At 39.9% G+C, this 18,763-nt stretch overlaps 5 non-coding genes across 5 annotated transcripts; all 5 read left to right on the top strand.

Annotated features, from left to right (window-relative positions):
* The first annotated feature begins 4,284 nt into the window (after nucleotides 1–4,284).
* TRNAA-AGC (transfer RNA alanine (anticodon AGC)) lies at nucleotides 4,285–4,357 on the top strand. The gene has a single exon. It is a non-coding gene; the product is annotated as a tRNA-Ala (tRNA).
* Nucleotides 4,358–5,772: 1,415 nt separating this feature from the next.
* Nucleotides 5,773–5,845, top strand: TRNAK-CUU (transfer RNA lysine (anticodon CUU)). Its single transcript has one exon. It is a non-coding gene; the product is annotated as a tRNA-Lys (tRNA).
* Nucleotides 5,846–6,823: 978 nt separating this feature from the next.
* Nucleotides 6,824–6,896, top strand: TRNAK-CUU (transfer RNA lysine (anticodon CUU)). Its single transcript has one exon. It is a non-coding gene; the product is annotated as a tRNA-Lys (tRNA).
* A 3,483-nt stretch (nucleotides 6,897–10,379) lies between these two features.
* On the top strand, nucleotides 10,380–10,452 carry TRNAA-AGC (transfer RNA alanine (anticodon AGC)). The gene has a single exon. It is a non-coding gene; the product is annotated as a tRNA-Ala (tRNA).
* Nucleotides 10,453–14,549: 4,097 nt separating this feature from the next.
* Nucleotides 14,550–14,622, top strand: TRNAA-AGC (transfer RNA alanine (anticodon AGC)). The gene has a single exon. It is a non-coding gene; the product is annotated as a tRNA-Ala (tRNA).
* Nucleotides 14,623–18,763: the final 4,141 nt, after the last annotated feature.

Raw genomic sequence — 18,763 nt, 5'->3', positions numbered from 1 at the left:
GTAATTTTTGCTGGACTCTCATAATCTGGTGATTATTCTTGCATTAGACATGCAATAACTATCAAAAATGGTATCTCCCTTGGTTTCTCATTGGTGGGAAATTTAACTTCAAGATTAGGTAGGGTATGAGTCTAGATGAACACACCACAATATCACTCATATTCGAGTAGTAAACAGGCCAACCTGAACTGTAAAACATCCCATAAGTGGAGGTAAGGCATAAGTTAGGAGTGAACTGAACACTGTTATGGGCAATTGGACTGCAAATAAAGTGTGGAAGGCAGTGAGGTTACTTTTTTCATGTTATGCAGATTAAACACACAGGGGAATTAGCTCAAATGGTAGAGTGCTCGCTTAGCATGCGAGAGGTAGCGAGATCGATGCCCGCATTCTCCATTATAAAATTTGCATACATTTTATTTTTAACTTGTCATTGCCCATGGTCATTGCAGAGTAAGAACAGAAAAATCACAGATGGCTTTCAAATATGGTCTCAATATAACAACTAAAGTGGTTTAATCAAAAGGGTTCAGGTATTCTTTAGCATGTGAGAGGAATTTGAATTCTTCTGCAATCTCAAAATGAAGTTCTCACAACTTCCATTTTCATTTTCTCTTATTTTTTTTGACACTCTGTCCTCTGAAGGATGTATAAATCTGGCTTTCCTTGCAAAACAAGAGTAGAGGAATATCCAGGATTTGATTTTTTTCACAAAAAGGGATTGGTCTGCATACTGTCTTAAGGAGGGAGCCCGGCTAGCTCAGTCGCTAGAGCATGAGACTCTTAATCTCAGGGTCGTGAGTTCGAGCCCCACGTTGGGCGAAAACGAGTAATTTTTGCCTGAATATTGCATTGACTCTCATAATATGGAGATTAATCTTGCATTAGACCTGCAATAACTCCCAAAAATTGTCCAGGAATGGATTTCCTTCATAAAAAATGATTAGTCTGCATACCATCTTGAAGTGGGAGCCCGGCTAGCTCAGTCGGTAGAGCATGAGACTCTTAATCTCAGGGTCGTGGGTTTGAGCCCCACGTTGGGCGAAAATGAGTAATTTTTGCTGGACTCTCATAATCTGGTGATTATTCTTGCATTAGACATGCAATAACTATCAAAAATGGTATCTCCCTTGGTTTCTCATTGGTGGGAAATTTAACTTCAAGATTAGGTAGGGTATGAGTCTAGATGAACACACCACAATATCACTCATATTCGAGTAGTAAACAGGCCAACCTGAACTGTAAAACATCCCATAAGTGGAGGTAAGGCATAAGTTAGGAGTGAACTGAACACTGTTATGGGCAATTGGACTGCAAATAAAGTGTGGAAGGCAGTGAGGTTACTTTTTTCATGTTATGCAGATTAAACACTCAGGGGAATTAGCTCAAATGGTAGAGCGCTCGCTTAGCATGCGAGAGGTAGCGGGGTTGATGCCCGCATTCCCCATTATAAAATTTGCATACATTTTATTTTTAACTTGTCATTGCCCATGGTCATTGCAGAGTAAGAACAGAAAAATCACAGATGGCTTTCAAATATGGTCTCATTATAACAACTAAAGTGGTTTAATCAAAAGGGTTCAGGTATTCTTTAGCATGTGAGAGGAATTTGAATTCTTATGCAATCTCAAAATGAAGTTCTCACAACTTCCGTTTTCATTTTCTCTTATTTTCTTTTGACACTCTGTCCTCTGAAGGATGTATAAATCAGGCTTTCCTTGCAAAACAAGAGTAGAGGATTGGTCTGCATACTGTCTTAAGGAGGGAGCCCGGCTAGCTCAGTCGGTAGAGCATGAGACTCTTAATCTCAGGGTCGTGGGTTCGAGCCCCACGTTGGGCGAAAACGAGTAATTTTTGCCTGAATATTGCATTGACTCTCATAATATGGAGATTAATCTTGCATTAGACCTGCAATAACTCCCAAAAATTGTCCAGGAATGGATTTCCTTCATAAAAAATGATTAGTCTGCATACCATCTTGAAGTGGGAGCCCGGCTAGCTCAGTCGGTAGAGCATGAGACTCTTAATCTCAGGGTCGTGGGTTCGAGCCCCACGTTGGGCGAAAATGAGTAATTTTTGCTGGACTCTCATAATCTGGTGATTATTCTTGCATTAGACATGCAATAACTATCAAAAATGGTATCTCCCTTGGTTTCTCATTGGTGGGAAATTTAACTTCAAGATTAGGTAGGGTATGAGTCTAGATGAACACACCACAATATCACTCATATTCGAGTAGTAAACAGGCCAACCTGAACTGTAAAACATCCCATAAGTGGAGGTAAGGCATAAGTTAGGAGTGAACTGAACACTGTTATGGGCAATTGAACTGCAAATAAAGTGTGGAAGGCAGTGAGGTTACTTTTTTCATGTTATGCAGATTAAACACACAGGGGAATTAGCTCAAATGGTAGAGTGCTCGCTTAGCATGCGAGAGGTAGCGGGATCGATGCCCGCATTCTCCATTATAAAATTTGCATACATTTTATTTTTAACTTGTCATTGCCCATGGTCATTGCAGAGTAAGAACAGAAAAATCACAGATGGCTTTCAAATATGGTCTCAATATAACAACTAAAGTGGTTTAATCAAAAGGGTTCAGGTATTCTTTAGCATGTGAGAGGAATTTGAATTCTTATGCAATCTCAAAATGAAGTTCTCACAACTTCCATTTTCATTTTCTCTTATTTTTTTTGACACTCTGTCCTCTGAAGGATGTATAAATCTGGCTTTCCTTGCAAAACAAGAGTAGAGGAATATCCAGGATTTGATTTTTTTCACAAAAAGGGATTGGTCTGCATACTGTCTTAAGGAGGGAGCCCGGCTAGCTCAGTCGGTAGAGCATGAGACTCTTAATCTCAGGGTCGTGGGTTCGAGCCCCACGTTGGGCGAAAACGAGTAATTTTTGCCTGAATATTGCATTGACTCTCATAATATGGAGATTAATCTTGCATTAGACATGCAATAACTATCAGAAATGGTATCTCCCTTGGTTTCTCATTGGTGGGAAATTTAACTTCAAGATTAGCTAGGGTATGAGTCTAGATGAACACAGCGCAATATCACTCATATTCGAGTAGTAAACAGGCCAACCTGAACTGTAAAACATCCCATAAGTGGAGGTAAGGCATAAGTTAGGAGTGAACTGAACACTGTTATGGGCAATTGGACTTCAAATAAAGTGTGGAACGCAGTAAGGTTACTTTTTTCATGTTATGCAGATTAAACACACAGGGGAATTAGCTCAAATAGTAAAGCGCTCGCTTAGCATGCGAGAGGTAGTGGGATCGATGCCCGCATTCTCCATTATAAAATTTGCATACATTTTATTTTTAACTTGTCATTGCCCATGGTCATTGCAGAGTAAGAACAGAAAAATCACAGATGGCTTTCAAATATGGTCTCATTATAACAACTAAAGTGGTTTAATCAAAAGGGTTCAGGTATTCTTTAGCATGTGAGAGGAATTTGAATTCTTATGCAATCTCAAAATGAAGTTCTCACAACTTCCATTTTCATTTTCTCTTATTTTTTTTGACACTCTGTCCTCTGAAGGATGTATAAATCAGGCTTTCCTTGCAAAACAAGAGTAGAGGAATATCCAGGATTTGATTTTCTTCACAAAAAGGGATTGGTCTGCATACTGTCTTAAGGAGGGAGCCCGGCTAGCTCAGTCGGTAGAGCATGAGACTCTTAATCTCAGGGTCGTGGGTTCGAGCCCCACGTTGGGCGAAAACGAGTAATTTTTGCCTGAATATTGCATTGACTCTCATAATATGGAGATTAATCTTGCATTAGACGTGCAATAACTCCCAAAAATTGTCCAGGAATGGATTTCCATCATAAAAAATGATTAGTCCGCATACCATCTTGAAGTGGGAGCCCGGCTAGCTCAGTCGGTAGAGCATGAGACTTTTAATCTCAGGGTCGTGGGTTCGAGCTCCACGTTGGGCGAAAATGAGTAATTTTTGCTGGATCCTCATAATCTGGTGAATATTCTTGCATTAGACATGCAATAACTATCAAAAATGGTATCTCCCTTGGTTTCTCATTGGTGGGAAATTTAACTTCAAGATTAGGTAGGGTATGAGTCTAGATGAACACACCACAATATCACTCATATTCGAGTAGTAAACAGGCCAACCTGAACTGTAAAACATCCCATAAGTGGAGGTAAGGCATAAGTTAGGAGTGAACTGAACACTTTTATGGGCAATTGGACTTCAAATAAAGTGTGGAAGGCAGTGAGGTTACTTTTTTCATGTTATGCAGATTAAACACACAGGGGAATTAGCTCAAATGGTAGAGCGCTCGCTTAGCATGCGAGAGGTAGCGGGATCGATGCCCGCATTCTCCATTATAAAATTTGCATACATTTTATTTTTAACTTGTCATTGCCCATGGTCATTGCAGAGTAAGAACAGAAAAATCACAGATGGCTTTCAAATATGGTCTCATTATAACAACTAAAGTGGTTTAATCAAAAGGGTTCAGGTATTCTTTAGCATGTGAGAGAAATTTGAATTCTTATGCAATCTCAAAATGAAGTTCTCACAACTTCCATTTTCATTTTCTCTTATTTTTTTTGACACTCTGTCCTCTGAAGGATGTATAAATCTGGCTTTCCTTGCAAAACAAGAGTAGAGGAATATCCAGGATTTGATTTTTTTCACAAAAAGGGATAGGTCTGCATACTGTCTTCAGGAGGGAGCCCGGCTAGCTCAGTCGCTAGAGCATGAGACTCTTAATCTCAGGGTCGTGGGTTCGAGCCCCACGTTGGGCGAAAATGAGTACTTTTTGCTGGATTATTGCATTGACTCTCATAATCTGGTGAATATTCTTGCATTAGACATGCAATAACTATCAGAAATGGTATCTCCCTTGGTTTCTCATTGGTGGGAAATTTAACTTCAAGATTAGCTAGGGTATGAGTCTAGATGAACACAGCGCAATATCACTCATATTCGAGTAGTAAACAGGCCAACCTGAACTGTAAAACATCCCATAAGTGGAGGTAAGGCATAAGTTAGGAGTGAACTGAACACTGTTATGGGCAATTGGACTTCAAATAAAGTGTGGAACGCAGTAAGGTTACTTTTTTCATGTTATGCAGATTAAACACACAGGGGAATTAGCTCAAATAGTAAAGCGCTCGCTTATCATGCGAGAGGTAGCGGGCTGGATGCCCGCATTCTCCATTATAAAATTTGCATACATTTTATTTTTAACTTGTCATTGCCAAGGTCATTGCAGAGTAAGAACAGAAAAATCACAGATGGCTTTCAAATATGGTCTCATTATAACAACTAAAGTGGTTTAATCAAAAGGGTTCAGGTATTCTTTAGCATGTGAGAGGAATTTGAATTCTTATGCAATCTCAAAATGAAGTTTTCACAACTTCCATTTTCATTTTCTCTTATTTTTTTTGACACTCTGTCCTCTGAAGGATGTATAAATCAGGCTTTCCTTGCAAAACAAGAGTAGAGGAATATCCAGGATTTGATTTTCTTCACAAAAAGGGATTGGTCTGCATACTGTCTTAAGGAGGGTGCCCGGCTAGCTCAGTCGGTAGAGCATGAGACTCTTAATCTCAGGGTCGTGGGTTTGAGCCCCACGTTGGGCAAAAATGAGTAATTTTTGCCTGAATATTGCATTGACTCTCATAATATGGAGATTAATCTTGCATTAGACCTGCAATAACTCCCAAAAATTGTCCAGGAATGGATTTCCTTCATAAAAAATGATTAGTCTGCATACCATCTTGAAGTGGGAGCCCGGCTAGCTCAGTCGGTAGAGCATGAGACTCTTAATCTCAGGGTCGTGGGTTCGAGCCCCACGTCGGGCGAAAATGAGTAATTTTTGCTGGACTCTCATAATCTGGTGATTATTCTTGCATTAGACAAGCAATAACTATCAAAAATGGTATCTCCCTTAGTTTCTCATTGGTGGGAAATTTAACTTCAAGATTAGGTAGGGTATGAGTCTAGATGAACACACCACAATATCACTCATATTCGAGTAGTAAACAGGCCAACCTGAACTGTAAAACATCCCATAAGTGGAGGTAAGGCATAAGTTAGGAGTGAACTGAACACTGTTATGGGCAATTGGACTGCAAATAAAGTGTGGAAGGCAGTGAGGTTACTTTTTTCATGTTATGCAGATTAAACACTCAGGGGAATTAGCTCAAATGGTAGAGCGCTCGCTTAGCATGCAAGAGGTAGCGGGGTTGATGCCCGCATTCTCCATTATAAAATTTGCATACATTTTATTTTTAACTTGTCATTGCCCATGGTCATTGCAGAGTAAGAACAGAAAAATCACAGATGGCTTTCAAATATGGTCTCATTATAACAACTAAAGTGGTTTAATCAAAAGGGTTCAGGTATTCTTTAGCATGTGAGAGGAATTTGAATTCTTATGCAATCTCAAAATGAAGTTTTCACAACTTCCATTTTCATTTTCTCTTATTTTTTTTGACACTCTGTCCTCTGAAGGATGTATAAATCAGGCTTTCCTTGCAAAACAAGAGTAGAGGAATATCCAGGATTTGATTTTCTTCACAAAAAGGGATTGGTCTGCATACTGTCTTAAGGAGGGAGCCCGGCTAGCTCAGTCGGTAGAGCATGAGACTCTTAATCTCAGGGTCGTGGGTTTGAGCCCCACGTTGGGCAAAAATGAGTAATTTTTGCCTGAATATTGCATTGACTCTCATAATATGGAGATTAATCTTGCATTAGACCTGCAATAACTCCCAAAAATTGTCCAGGAATGGATTTCCTTCATAAAAAATGATTAGTCTGCATACCATCTTGAAGTGGGAGCCCGGCTAGCTCAGTCGGTAGAGCATGAGACTCTTAATCTCAGGGTCGTGGGTTCGAGCCCCACGTCGGGCGAAAATGAGTAATTTTTGCTGGACTCTCATAATCTGGTGATTATTCTTGCATTAGACAAGCAATAACTATCAAAAATGGTATCTCCCTTGGTTTCTCATTGGTGGGAAATTTAACTTCAAGATTAGGTAGGGTATGAGTCTAGATGAACACACCACAATATCACTCATATTCGAGTAGTAAACAGGCCAAACTGAACTGTAAAACATCCCATAAGTGGAGGTAAGGCATAAGTTAGGAGTGAACTGAACACTGTTATGGGCAATTGGACTGCAAATAAAGTGTGGAAGGCAGTGAGGTTACTTTTTTCATGTTATGCAGATTAAACACTCAGGGGAATTAGCTCAAATGGTAGAGCGCTCGCTTAGCATGCAAGAGGTAGCGGGGTTGATGCCCGCATTCTCCATTATAAAATTTGCATACATTTTATTTTTAACTTGTCATTGCCCATGGTCATTGCAGAGTAAGAACAGAAAAATCACAGATGGCTTTCAAATATGGTCTCATTATAACAACTAAAGTGGTTTAATCAAAAGGGTTCAGGTATTCTTTAGCATGTGAGAGGAATTTGAATTCTTATGCAATCTCAAAATGAAGTTCTCACAACTTCCGTTTTCATTTTCTCTTATTTTTTTTTGACACTCTGTCCTCTGAAGGATGTATAAATCAGGCTTTCCTTGCAAAACAAGAGTAGAGGAATATCCAGGATTTGATTTTCTTCACAAAAAGGGATTGGTCTGCATACTGTCTTAAGGAGGGAGCCCGGCTAGCTCAGTCGGTAGAGCATGAGACTCTTAATCTCAGGGTCGTGGGTTCGAGCCCCACGTTGGGCGAAAACGAGTAATTTTTGCCTGAATATTGCATTGACTCTCATAATATGGAGATTAATCTTGCATTAGACCTGCAATAACTCCCAAAAATTGTCCAGGAATGGATTTCCTTCATAAAAAATGATTAGTCTGCATACCATCTTGAAGTGGGAGCCCGGCTAGCTCAGTCGGTAGAGCATGAGACTCTTAATCTCAGGGTCGTGGGTTTGAGCCCCACGTTGGGCGAAAATGAGTAATTTTTGCTGGACTCTCATAATCTGGTGATTATTCTTGCATTAGACATGCAATAACTATCAAAAATGGTATCTCCCTTGGTTTCTCATTGGTGGGAAATTTAACTTCAAGATTAGGTAGGGTATGAGTCTAGATGAACACACCACAATATCACTCATATTCGAGTAGTAAACAGGCCAACCTGAACTGTAAAACATCCCATAAGTGGAGGTAAGGCATAAGTTAGGAGTGAACTGAACACTGTTATGGGCAATTGGACTGCAAATAAAGTGTGGAAGGCAGTGAGGTTACTTTTTTCATGTTATGCAGATTAAACACTCAGGGGAATTAGCTCAAATGGTAGAGCGCTCGCTTAGCATGCGAGAGGTAGCGTGGTTGATGCCCGCATTCTCCATTATAAAATTTGCATACATTTTATTTTTAACTTGTCATTGCCAAGGTCATTGCAGAGTAAGAACAGAAAAATCACAGATTGCTTTCAAATATGGTCTCATTATAACAACTAAAGTGGTTTAATCAAAAGGGTTCAGGTATTCTTTAGCATGTGAGAGGAATTTGAATTCTTATGCAATCTCAAAATGAAGTTCTCACAACTTCCGTTTTCATTTTCTCTTATTTTTTTTGACACTCTGTCCTCTGAAGGATGTATAAATCTGGCGTTTCTTGCAAAACAAGAGTAGAGGAATATCCAGGATTTGATTTTTTTCACAAAAAGGGATTGGTCTGCATACTGTCTTAAGGAGGGAGCCCGGCTCGCTCAGTCGGTAGAGCATGAGACTCTTAATCTCAGGGTCGTGGGTTAGAGCCCCACGTTGGGCGAAAACGAGTAATTTTTTCCTGAATATTGCATTGACTCTCATAATATGGAGATTAATCTTGCATTAGACCTGCAATAACTCCCAAAAATTGTCCAGGAATGGATTTCCCTCATAAAAAATGATTAGTCTGCATACCATCTTGAAGTGGGAGCCCGGCTAGCTCAGTCGGTAGAGCATGAGACGCTTAATCTCAGGGTCGTGGGTTCGAGCCCCACGTTGGGCGAAAATGAGTAATTTTTGCTGGACTCTCATAATCTGGTGATTATTCTTGCATTAGACATGCAATAACTATCAAAAATGGTATCTCCCTTGGTTTCTCATTGGTGGGAAATTTAACTTCAAGATTAGGTAGGGTATGAGTCTAGATGAACACACCACAATATCACTCATATTCGAGTAGTAAACAGGCCAACCTGAACTGTAAAACATCCCATAAGTGGAGGTAAGGCATAAGTTAGGAGTGAACTGAACACTGTTATGGGCAATTGGACTGCAAATAAAGTGTGGAAGGCAGTGAGGTTACTTTTTTCATGTTATGCAGATTAAACACACAGGGGAATTAGCTCAAATGGTAGAGTGCTCGCTTAGCATGCGAGAGGTAGCGGGATTGATGCCCGCATTCTCCATTATAAAATTTGCATACATTTTATTTTTAACTTGTCATTGCCCATGGTCATTGCAGAGTAAGAACAGAAAAATCAAAGATGGCTTTCAAATATGGTCTCAATATAACAACTAAAGTGGTTTAATCAAAAGGGTTCAGGTATTCTTTAGCATGTGAGAGGAATTTGAATTCTTCTGCAATCTCAAAATGAAGTTCTCACAACTTCCATTTTCATTTTCTCTTATTTTTTTTGACACTCTGTCCTCTGAAGGATGTATAAATCTGGCTTTCCTTGCAAAACAAGAGTAGAGGAATATCCAGGATTTGATTTTTTTCACAAAAAGGGATTGGTCTGCATACTGTCTTAAGGAGGGAGCCCGGCTAGCTCAGTCGCTAGAGCATGAGACTCTTAATCTCAGGGTCGTGAGTTCGAGCCCCACGTTGGGCGAAAACGAGTAATTTTTGCCTGAATATTGCATTGACTCTCATAATATGGAGATTAATCTTGCATTAGACCTGCAATAACTCCCAAAAATTGTCCAGGAATGGATTTCCTTCATAAAAAATGATTAGTCTGCATACCATCTTGAAGTGGGAGCCCGGCTAGCTCAGTCGGTAGAGCATGAGACTCTTAATCTCAGGGTCGTGGGTTTGAGCCCCACGTTGGGCGAAAATGAGTAATTTTTGCTGGACTCTCATAATCTGGTGATTATTCTTGCATTAGACATGCAATAACTATCAAAAATGGTATCTCCCTTGGTTTCTCATTGGTGGGAAATTTAACTTCAAGATTAGGTAGGGTATGAGTCCAGATGAACACACCACAATATCACTCATATTCGAGTAGTAAACAGGCCAGCCTGAACTGTAAAACATCCCATAAGTGGAGGTAAGGCATAAGTTAGGAGTGAACTGAACACTGTTATGGGCAATTGGACTTCAAATAAAGTGTGGAAGGCAGTGAGGTTACTTTTTTCATGTTATGCAGATTAAACACACAGGGGAATTAGCTCAAATGGTAGAGCGCTCGCTTAGCATGCGAGAGGTAGCGGGATCGATGCCCGCATTCTCCATTATAAAATTTGCATACATTTTATTTTTAACTTGTCATTGCCAAGGTCATTGCAGAGTAAGAACAGAAAAATCACAGATTGCTTTCAAATATGGTCTCATTATAACAACTAAAGTGGTTTAATCAAAAGGGTTCAGGTATTATTTAGCATGTGAGAGGAATTTGAATTCTTATGCAATCTCAAAATGAAGTTCTCACAACTTCCGTTTTCATTTTCTCTTATTTTTTTTGACACTCTGTCCTCTGAAGGATGTATAAATCTGGCGTTTCTTGCAAAACAAGAGTAGAGGAATATCCAGGATTTGATTTTTTTCACAAAAAGGGATTGGTCTGCATACTGTCTTAAGGAGGGAGCCCGGCTCGCTCAGTCGGTAGAGCAAGAGACTCTTAATCTCAGGGTCGTGGGTTAGAGCCCCACGTTGGGCGAAAACGAGTAATTTTTTCCTGAATATTGCATTGACTCTCATAATATGGAGATTAATCTTGCATTAGACCTGCAATAACTCCCAAAAATTGTCCAGGAATGGATTTCCGTCATAAAAAATGATTAGTCTGCATACCATCTTGAAGTGGGAGCCTGGCTAGCTCAGTCGGTAGAGCATGAGACTCTTAATCTCAGGGTCGTGGGTTCGAGCCCCACGTTGGGCGAAAATGAGTAATTTTTGCTGGACTCTCATAATCTGGTGATTATTCTTGCATTAGACATGCAATAACTATCAAAAATGGTATCTCCCTTGGTTTCTCATTGGTGGGAAATTTAACTTCAAGATTAGGTAGGGTATGAGTCTAGATGAACACACCACAATATCACTCATATTCGAGTAGTAAACAGGCCAACCTGAACTGTAAAACATCCCATAAGTGGAGGTAAGGCATAAGTTAGGAGTGAACTGAACACTGTTATGGGCAATTGGACTGCAAATAAAGTGTGGAAGGCAGTGAGGTTACTTTTTTCATGTTATGCAGATTAAACACACAGGGGAATTAGCTCAAATGGTAGAGTGCTCGCTTAGCATGCGAGAGGTAGCGAGATCGATGCCCGCATTCTCCATTATAAAATTTGCATACATTTTATTTTTAACTTGTCATTGCCCATGGTCATTGCAGAGTAAGAACAGAAAAATCACAGATGGCTTTCAAATATGGTCTCAATATAACAACTAAAGTGGTTTAATCAAAAGGGTTCAGGTATTCTTTAGCATGTGAGAGGAATTTGAATTCTTCTGCAATCTCAAAATGAAGTTCTCACAACTTCCATTTTCATTTTCTCTTATTTTTTTTGACACTCTGTCCTCTGAAGGATGTATAAATCTGGCTTTCCTTGCAAAACAAGAGTAGAGGAATATCCAGGATTTGATTTTTTTCACAAAAAGGGATTGGTCTGCATACTGTCTTAAGGAGGGAGCCCGGCTAGCTCAGTCGCTAGAGCATGAGACTCTTAATCTCAGGGTCGTGAGTTCGAGCCCCACGTTGGGCGAAAACGAGTAATTTTTGCCTGAATATTGCATTGACTCTCATAATATGGAGATTAATCTTGCATTAGACCTGCAATAACTCCCAAAAATTGTCCAGGAATGGATTTCCTTCATAAAAAATGATTAGTCTGCATACCATCTTGAAGTGGGAGCCCGGCTAGCTCAGTCGGTAGAGCATGAGACTCTTAATCTCAGGGTCGTGGGTTTGAGCCCCACGTTGGGCGAAAATGAGTAATTTTTGCTGGACTCTCATAATCTGGTGATTATTCTTGCATTAGACATGCAATAACTATCAAAAATGGTATCTCCCTTGGTTTCTCATTGGTGGGAAATTTAACTTCAAGATTAGGTAGGGTATGAGTCTAGATGAACACACCACAATATCACTCATATTCGAGTAGTAAACAGGCCAACCTGAACTGTAAAACATCCCATAAGTGGAGGTAAGGCATAAGTTAGGAGTGAACTGAACACTGTTATGGGCAATTGGACTGCAAATAAAGTGTGGAAGGCAGTGAGGTTACTTTTTTCATGTTATGCAGATTAAACACTCAGGGGAATTAGCTCAAATGGTAGAGCGCTCGCTTAGCATGCGAGAGGTAGCGGGGTTGATGCCCGCATTCCCCATTATAAAATTTGCATACATTTTATTTTTAACTTGTCATTGCCCATGGTCATTGCAGAGTAAGAACAGAAAAATCACAGATGGCTTTCAAATATGGTCTCATTATAACAACTAAAGTGGTTTAATCAAAAGGGTTCAGGTATTCTTTAGCATGTGAGAGGAATTTGAATTCTTATGCAATCTCAAAATGAAGTTCTCACAACTTCCGTTTTCATTTTCTCTTATTTTCTTTTGACACTCTGTCCTCTGAAGGATGTATAAATCAGGCTTTCCTTGCAAAACAAGAGTAGAGGATTGGTCTGCATACTGTCTTAAGGAGGGAGCCCGGCTAGCTCAGTCGGTAGAGCATGAGACTCTTAATCTCAGGGTCGTGGGTTCGAGCCCCACGTTGGGCGAAAACGAGTAATTTTTGCCTGAATATTGCATTGACTCTCATAATATGGAGATTAATCTTGCATTAGACCTGCAATAACTCCCAAAAATTGTCCAGGAATGGATTTCCTTCATAAAAAATGATTAGTCTGCATACCATCTTGAAGTGGGAGCCCGGCTAGCTCAGTCGGTAGAGCATGAGACTCTTAATCTCAGGGTCGTGGGTTCGAGCCCCACGTTGGGCGAAAATGAGTAATTTTTGCTGGACTCTCATAATCTGGTGATTATTCTTGCATTAGACATGCAATAACTATCAAAAATGGTATCTCCCTTGGTTTCTCATTGGTGGGAAATTTAACTTCAAGATTAGGTAGGGTATGAGTCTAGATGAACACACCACAATATCACTCATATTCGAGTAGTAAACAGGCCAACCTGAACTGTAAAACATCCCATAAGTGGAGGTAAGGCATAAGTTAGGAGTGAACTGAACACTGTTATGGGCAATTGAACTGCAAATAAAGTGTGGAAGGCAGTGAGGTTACTTTTTTCATGTTATGCAGATTAAACACACAGGGGAATTAGCTCAAATGGTAGAGTGCTCGCTTAGCATGCGAGAGGTAGCGGGATCGATGCCCGCATTCTCCATTATAAAATTTGCATACATTTTATTTTTAACTTGTCATTGCCCATGGTCATTGCAGAGTAAGAACAGAAAAATCACAGATGGCTTTCAAATATGGTCTCAATATAACAACTAAAGTGGTTTAATCAAAAGGGTTCAGGTATTCTTTAGCATGTGAGAGGAATTTGAATTCTTATGCAATCTCAAAATGAAGTTCTCACAACTTCCATTTTCATTTTCTCTTATTTTTTTTGACACTCTGTCCTCTGAAGGATGTATAAATCTGGCTTTCCTTGCAAAACAAGAGTAGAGGAATATCCAGGATTTGATTTTTTTCACAAAAAGGGATTGGTCTGCATACTGTCTTAAGGAGGGAGCCCGGCTAGCTCAGTCGGTAGAGCATGAGACTCTTAATCTCAGGGTCGTGGGTTCGAGCCCCACGTTGGGCGAAAACGAGTAATTTTTGCCTGAATATTGCATTGACTCTCATAATATGGAGATTAATCTTGCATTAGACCTGCAATAACTCCCAAAAATTGTCCAGGAATGGATTTCCTTCATAAAAAATGATTAGTCTGCATACCATCTTGAAGCGGGAGCCCGGCTAGCTCAGTCGGTAGAGCATGAGACTCTTAATCTCAGGGTCGTGGGTTCGAGCCCCACGTTGGGCGAAAATGAGTAATTTTTGCTGGACTCTCATAATCTGGTGATTATTCTTGCATTAGACATGCAATAACTATCAAAAATGGTATCTCCCTTGGTTTCTCATTGGTGGGAAATTTAACTTCAAGATTAGGTAGAGTATGAGTCGAGATGAACACACCACAATATCACTCATAATCGAGTAGTAAACAGGCCAACCTGAACTGTAAAACATCCCATAAGTGGAGGTAAGGCATAAGTTAGGAGTGAACTGAACACTGTTATGGGCAATTGGACTTCAAATAAAGTGTGGAAGGCAGTGAGGTTACTTTTTTCATGTTATGCAGATTAAACACAAAGGGGAATTAGCTCAAATGGTAGAGCGCTCGCTTAGCATGCGAGAGGTAGCGGGATCGATGCCCGCATTCTCCATTATAAAATTTGCATACATTTTATTTTTAACTTGTCATTGCCCATGGTCATTGCAGAGTAAGAACAGAAAAATCACAGATGGCTTTCAAATATGGTCTCATTATAACAACTAAAGTGGTTTAATCAAAAGGGTTCAGGTATTCTTTAGCATGTGAGAGGAATTTGAATTCTTATGCAATCTCAAAATGAAGTTCTCACAACTTCCATTTTCATTTTCTCTTATTTTTTTGACACTCTGTCCTCTGAAGGATGTATAAATCTGGCTTTCCTTGCAAAACAAGAGTAGAGGAATATCCAGGATTTGATTTTTTTCACAAAAAGGGATTGGTCTGCATACTGTCTTAAGGAGGGAGCCCGGCTAGCTCAGGCGGTAGAGCATGAGACTCTTAATCTCAGGGTCGTGGGTTCGAGCCCCACGTTGGGCGAAAACGAGTAATTTTTGCCTGAATATTGCATTGACTCTCATAATATGGAGATTAATCTTGCATTAGACCTGCAATAACTCCCAAAAATTGTCCAGGAATGGATTTCCTTCATAAAAAATGATTAGTCTGCATACCATCTTGAAGTGGGAGCCCGGCTAGCTCAGTCGGTAGAGCATGAGACTCTTAATCTCAGGGTCGTGGGTTCGAGCCCCACGTTGGGCGAAAATGAGTAATTTTTGCTGGACTCTCATAATCTGGTGATTATTCTTGCATTAGACATGCAATAACTATCAAAAATGGTATCTCCCTTGGTTTCTCATTGGTGGGAAATTTAACTTCAAGATTAGGTACGGTATGAGTCTAGATGAACACACCACAATATCACTCATATTCGAGTAGTAAACAGGCCAACCTGAACTGTAAAACATCCCATAAGTGGAGGTAAGGCATAAGTTAGGAGTGAACTGAACACTGTTATGGGCAATTGGACTGCAAATAAAGTGTGGAAGGCAGTGAGGTTACTCTTTTCATGTTATGCAGATTAAACACACAGGGGAATTAGCTCAAATGGTAGAGTGCTCGCTTAGCATGCGAGAGGTAGCGGGATCGATGCCCGCATTCTCCATTATAAAATTTGCATACATTTTATTTTTAACTTGTCATTGCCCATGGTCATTGCAGAGTAAGAACAGAAAAATCACAGATGGCTTTCAAATATGGTCTCAATATAACAACTAAAGTGGTTTAATCAAAAGGGTTCAGGTATTCTTTAGCATGTGAGAGGAATTTGAATTCTTATGCAATCTCAAAATGAAGTTCTCACAACTTCCATTTTCATTTTCTCTTATTTTTTTTGACACTCTGTCCTCTGAAGGATGTATAAATCTGGCTTTCCTTGCAAAACAAGAGTAGAGGAATATCCAGGATGTGATTTTTTTCACAAAAAGGGATTGGTCTGCATACTGTCTTAAGGAGGGAGCCCGGCTTGCTCAGTCGGTAGAGCATGAGACTCTTAATCCAGGGTCGTGGGTTCGAGCCCCACGTTGGGCGAAAACGAGTAATTTTTGCCTGAATATTGCATTGACTCTCATAATATGGAGATTAATCTTGCATTAGACCTGCAATAACTCCCAAAAATTGTCCAGGAATGGATTTCCTTCATAAAAAATGATTAGTCTGCATACCATCTTGAAGCGGGAGCCCGGCTAGCTCAGTCGGTAGAGCATGAGACTCTTAATCTCAGGGTCGTGGGTTCGAGCCCCACGTTGGGTGAAAATGAGTAATTTTTGCTGGACTCTCATAATCTGGTGATTATTCTTGCATTAGACATGCAATAACTATCAAAAATGGTATCTCCCTTGGTTTCTCATTGGTGGGAAATTTAACTTCAAGATTAGGTAGAGTATGAGTCTAGATGAACACACCACAATATCACTCATAATCGAGTAGTAAACAGGCCAACCTGAACTGTAAAACATCCCATAAGTGGAGGTAAGGTATAAGTTAGGAGTGAACTGAACACTGTTATGGGCAATTGGACTTCAAATAAAGTGTGGAAGGCAGTAAGGTTACTTTTTTCATGTTATGCAGATTAAACACAAAGGGGAATTAGCTCAAATGGTAGAGCGCTCGCTTAGCATGCGAGAGGTAGCGGGATCGATGCCCGCATTCTCTATTATAAAATTTGCATTCATTTTATTTTTAACTTGTCATTGCCCATGGTCATTGCAGAGTAAGAACAGAAAAATCACAGATGGCTTTCAAATATGGTCTCATTATAACAACTAAAGTGGTTTAATCAAAAGGGTTCAGGTATTCTTTAGCATGTGAGAGGAATTTGAATTCTTATGCAATCTCAAAATGAAGTTCTCACAACTTCCATTTTCATTTTCTCTTATTTTTTTTTACACTCTGTCCTCTGAAGGATGTATAAATCTGGCTTTCCTTGCAAAACAAGAGTAGAGGAATATCCAGGATTTGATTTTTTTCACAAAAAGGGATTGGTCTGCATACTGTCTTAAGGAGGGAGCCCGGCTAGCTCAGTCGGTAGAGCATGAGACTCTTAATCTCAGGGTCGTGGGTTCGAGCTCCACGTTGGGCGAAAACGACTAATTTTTGCCTGAATATTGCATTGACTCTCATAATATGGAGATTAATCTTGCATTAGACCTGCAATACCTCCCAAAAATTGTCCAGGAATGGATTTCCTTCATAAAAAATGATTAGTCTGCATACCATCTTGAAGTGGGAGCCCGGCTAGCTCAGTCGGTAGAGCATGAGACTCTTAATCTCAGGGTCGTGGGTTTGAGCCCCACGTTGGGCGAAAATGAGTAATTTTTGCTGGACTCTCATAATCTGGTGATTATTCTTGCATTAGACATGCAATAACTATCAAAAATGGTATCTCCCTTGGTTTCTCATTGGTGGGAAATTTAACTTCAAGATTAGGTAGGGTATGAGTCTAGATGAACACACCACAATATCACTCATATTCGAGTAGTAAACAGGCCAACCTGAACTGTAAAACATCCCATAAGTGGAGGTAAGGCATAAGTTAGGAGTGAACTGAACACTGTTATGGGCAATTGGACTGCAAATAAAGTGTGGAAGGCAGTGAGGTTACTTTTTTCATGTTATGCAGATTAAACACACAGGGAAAGTAGCTCAAATGGTAGAGTGCTCGCTTAGCATGCGAGAGGTAGCGGGATCGATGCCCGCATTCTCCATTATAAAATTTGCATACATTTTATTTTTAACTTGTCATTGCCCATGGTCATTGCAGAGTAAGAACAGAAAAATCACAGATGGCTTTCAAATATGGTCTCAATATAACAACTAAAGTGGTTTAATCAAAAGGGTTCAGGTATTCTTTAGCATGTGAGAGGAATTTGAATTCTTATGCAATCTCAAAATGAAGTTCTCACAACTTCCATTTTCATTTTCTCTTATTTTTTTTGACACTCTGTCCTCTGAAGGATTTATAAATCTGGCTTTCCTTGCAAAACAAGAGTAGAGGAATATCCAGGATTTGATTTTTTTCACAAAAAGGGATTGGTCTGCATACTGTCTTAAGGAGGGAGCCCGGCTAGCTCAGTCGGTAGAGCATGAGACTCTTAATCTCAGGGTCGTGGGTTCGAGCCCCACGTTGGGCGAAAACGAGTAATTTTTGCCTGAATATTGCATTGACTCTCATAATATGGAGATTAATCTTGCATTAGACCTGCAATAACTCCCAAAAATTGTCCAGGAATGGATTTCCTTCATAAAAAATGATTAGTCTGCATACCATCTTGAAGTGGGAGCCCGGCTAGCTCAGTCGGTAGAGCATGAGACTCTTAATCTCAGGGTCGTGGGTTTGAGCCCCACGTTGGGCGAAATTGAGTAATTTTTGCTGGATTATTGCATTGACTCTCATAATCTGGTGAATATTCTTGCATTAGACATGCAATAACTATCAGAAATGGTATCTCCCTTGGTTTCTCATTGGTGGGAAATTTAACTTCAAGATTAGCTAGGGTATGAGTCTAGATGAACACAGCGCAATATCACTCATATTCGAGTAGTAAACAGGCCAACCTGAACTGTAAAACATCCCATAAGTGGAGGTAAGGCATAAGTTAGGAGTGAACTGAACACTGTTATGGGCAATTGGACTTCAAATAAAGTGTGGAAGGCAGTGAGGTTACTTTTTTCATGTTATGCAGATTAAACACACA

Source organism: Lissotriton vulgaris, chromosome 1_1 (assembly GCF_964263255.1).
Source record: "Lissotriton vulgaris chromosome 1_1, aLisVul1.2, whole genome shotgun sequence".
NCBI lineage: Eukaryota > Metazoa > Chordata > Amphibia > Caudata > Salamandridae > Lissotriton > Lissotriton vulgaris.
This window is presented reverse-complemented; position numbering and strand designations above follow the sequence as displayed.